General features: G+C 39.3%; 1 long non-coding RNA gene across 1 annotated transcript; it reads right to left on the reverse strand.

Annotated features, from left to right (window-relative positions):
- Positions 1–2,413: 2,413 nt before the first annotated feature.
- LOC118477533 lies at positions 2,414–4,224 on the reverse strand. Its single transcript, XR_004858444.1, has 2 exons — positions 4,116–4,224; positions 2,414–2,728 (listed from the first exon to the last, which is right to left on the reverse strand). It is a non-coding gene; the product is annotated as an uncharacterized LOC118477533 (long non-coding RNA).

The raw sequence follows: 4,224 nt of genomic DNA on the forward strand, positions 1-4,224 counted from the left end.
CAGCGCTATAAAACAACATAGAAACACACACATCAGATACAAAAAATTCAGAAACATATTGAGCACATAAAGTCACACAACGGGACTTTGAGCAGAGAAAAGTGTAGGTCACCCTGGGCTGAGGAAACAGTTCCATAAAAAATCACAGACAATTGTTTCATACGGAATGTGATAGGAGGCGAAAATGAAAGATTCACCAGTTTGTCCAAAAGGTTGACAAATATTAAAGTGTAATGAACCAGTCAAATCCTCTTCGGGGAAAAAGGCAGAAACAGAATAATACACGGATATTGTAAACTGATCTTTTAAAATCTGTCGATAAGTTCTGGGCCATTCTTTTAAATTCAAAATCTGTTTTACAGTCAGAAAAAGAGAAAACAACAAATTACAGTGAAAACATTTGTAAATATGAATAACTTCTGCAATTCCTGAGAGTTAGATAGGGTAAACATTATAAGTTTTGAGAAGTACTGTCAAACATCGTATTGTTTGCATTACTGATTGCATTAAAGCAGGGCTTGTCAACCATTTTATAGCCAGCATCCACTTTGGCCACTTTTAAGTCTTTATCTCATTGCTATCCTTGGTCAACCCTTCTATATATGGCTGTGAATGCTGGAGAATCACTAAAGACAGTGAAAATAAAATAGAAGCAATAGAAATGTGGTTTCTTAGGAGACTGCTAAGAGTATCGTGGAAGGAAAAGAAATCAAATAAGGTAGTGCTTGATGAAGCCCACGTGGGACGCTCAATGTTAAAAACAATCAGGAAACGACAAATGCAGTTTTTGGGACACATAAATAGACATAAGGGACTTGAACATCTAGCTCTCACTGGCAAAATTGAGGGCAAGCAAGTCAGGGGAAGGCCCAGAACAATATACTTAGGGAACCTAAACAAATGGGTAACAGGGAAAGATCAAGGAAACGTAGCTTTTTTGAGAGCATCCGAGCAAAGGAATGAATGGAGAACCATGATCGCCGATGTCTGTCGCAGATCCGGCACTGGATGACGATGATGATCCCCGAGGGGGATAAACCCACTATGCCAGGGCCCTTTTTTGGTACTAAATCTAAAAACGAAAAAAACATCACTAAACAGGTCATTAAATCAAAACAAGAGAAGCTATTTTAATAGTTCTTCATCTAATGATTGAACTCTCGGTAAAAGAGACCTGTGTTCAGCAACTGCCAAAGTCGTCGTAAAGGAATGTACCTGAGCCACTGCTAACAGCACACACCGACACAACGGTTCTGACCATGAGCCACTGAGAGCGGCTTGCTAGAGATAAGGAATTAACACTTTGCCGCCTCATCTCGCCACCCAGTTACTTTGGATTTTACCCAAAATATGATGGCAAAGTGTTAAAAGGCTCAAACTTTCATCTCACCCACCTACATGAATTTAGTTTCAGTGAGAGTTTTACGGCACTTGCAACACAATAAGGTCATATAAGTGCTGAAGATTAAATGTGTTACAAGAGAGTAACAAACACAAAATAGAAGGAGGGGAGAAAAGGATGATAGATATTTGATAGGAAAGAAGGAGCAAACCACACCAGAGCATCCGCCAACCACCTACATGAATTTCTAGGTTGGGCCTTAAATAATACCTGTTAATTCCTGAATGATCCTCATCGCCCATCGAAATTACAAAACTGCCCTGTAATGGGTGATATGGCCCAGATTAGCAAACACTGCATAAAAAAATACAAAAACATCAAATTAAACGGTTGAAACTTTGGAATGTTGCAACATCTCTGGGACAACCTTTTTGAGGAGTGCTCATACACATACATACATCTACAAACTTGCTCATTCTGTTGGGTAAGCCGTAGCTCGTGTGACAAATTTCACACACTCAAAAATTACTTGTCTTTGGATGTTTTATGAAATCATTGCTGCTTATTGAAAATCTAAAATGAAATAAATTGGGAACTGAGAGGTTTTCCATGACTGTCACTCCTACAATTGAAAACCAAAACACACAACAGCTTCAAGATCTTAGACATTTCAAGACATGACAAAGTAGAAGCGACCAACGAACTATCAATGAAAACAAATCAACTGCTTAGAGTAAAACTCCGCTATACACTGCTCTGAAAAGTGACCATAAAAGACAGATTTTTACACTGAGCAGTCAAAATCTACATATTCCAATATCAAAAAGTGTTTTACCATCTGGCATGAAGCAAGTGTCTGAATAAACATCAATGTGAATTGCTGCTCCGAACACATACATGTAGCTATGTAATGCTTAAGGCCTTGTGATAAAATCCTGCATGTCGTCCAATGATGCATCTGATGTGATATGTACATTATTGTCAGCTTTACTTTTCTTGCCATGTTGAATTTTAATGAGAGTAACATATAATTTAATTCCTATGTCATATGTATGCCAGCATGTAATTTTATCGTCCTGTACAGCCAAGGAAAATTTCCCTCTGAGACAATAAAGTAAAGTATTATCTTATCCTAACTTATCACTTTGGAAAAAATTCATTAATCTTTCATGATAATCACATAAACTTTGACAAAAACAAAAAAAGAAAAAAAAATTCTTTGAAGGTCATAACAGTCTCACTATAACATCTCGCCGATTTCCTGACCGGGAAGCTTTGGTCACCTGCGAGTGAGCTAAGGTCTCCACTAGGACGGACATTTCCTCATTTCAACTTGTCGCTCTCTCCTGACAACACGGTCACATAGGGCCAGACCCCGAGGAAGAACTGAGCGGAACAAAAGAAATCGCATGTGTCAGAATATCTTCTTTCTTAGTTTTAGTAAGAGTTTTACCGCACTTGCAACACCTCTGTATCACCTGTATTACCTGACCTGGGCAACAATGCCATTGCACACAGGACAGGTCCATAAGTGCCCAGTTCCCCCCAGCACCAAAGCCAGCAAAGTATCCATACTGATTGTTCCGGTGGCTGTCTGGTTATCTTGCAACACAATAAGGTCATATAAGTGTCGAAGATAAGAGGTGTTACAAGAGAGTAACAAACACAAAAAAAAAAGGAGGAGCGATCAGGATGATAGATGTTTGATAGGAAAGAAGGAGCAATATCTTCTTATTGTTTTTGTTTTTGTAAGAGTTTTACAGGACTTGCAACACAACTAGGTTATTAAAGTGCCAAAGATTACAGGTGTGACAAGAGAAAAAAATAGCAACCCCCCCCCCCCCCCAAAAAAAGGAGGGAAAATAAGAACAATAGATGTTTGACAGGTAAGAAGGAGCAAACCACACAAGAGCACCAGCCAACCACTCCCTCAGAACATTTAAAATGCACAGGGATAAAATGTTTCTTATTAAACAGAAACAGTTGCTTTTTTTCATCTTTGTCGCACTTATGTGAGAAAAGCAACGCAAAGAATCGTGACACAATATTGGTCACTTAAAGCAAGAAAAGAAATTGGCAGACAGACAGAAACAACAGATGAAAATTTGTTTCACTGAGCGTTTTACGGCACTTGAAGCACAATAAGGTCATTCATACAAGTGCAAAGATTACGGGTGTTACAAGAGAAAAGCAAAGAGAAAAAAAAAGGAGGAGAGATAAGGACGATAGATGTTTGATAGGAAAGAAGAAGCAAACCACATCAGAGCACCCGTCAAACACCCACCAACAGAAGGAAAGAAAAGAAGTAGCAGTTGCGGTCTTTTGCCTTGCTATGGAAGCTCAATACCTCTCTAGATACAGAAATGACTATTTTAAGGGCAGAGCATTTGGTGAATTGACAGAAGTGTCTAAAAACCACAAGAAGCTGAACGTCTTTAGAGACAACAGAAAAAAAAAACCCCACACACACAAGCACACACAAAAACATACACTCGCACGCAAGCACCAACACACATGCGCACACTTCACACACACACACACACGAATGCATGCACACGCGCACACACGCACATACACACACACAAACATGCACACACTTCACATACATACACACACACACACACACACACACACACACACACACACACACACACACACACACACACACACACACACACACATGCACACACTTCACACACACACACACACACACACACACAAAAGCACAAACACGCACATACTGTTCCGTTCATAACCTGCAATAATATCTTACCTTTACTTGAGGATCTTTCTGCAGGTGTAAATATCTTGTATGAACTCTGTGAACAGAAGAAAATATCTCATTTGTAGTTTAGTATTAGTAGAGGTTCTATGGCGCTCAC

This window comes from Aplysia californica, unplaced genomic scaffold (genome assembly GCF_000002075.1).
Source record: "Aplysia californica isolate F4 #8 unplaced genomic scaffold, AplCal3.0 scaffold00127, whole genome shotgun sequence".
Classification (NCBI taxonomy): Eukaryota; Metazoa; Mollusca; class Gastropoda; order Aplysiida; family Aplysiidae; genus Aplysia; species Aplysia californica.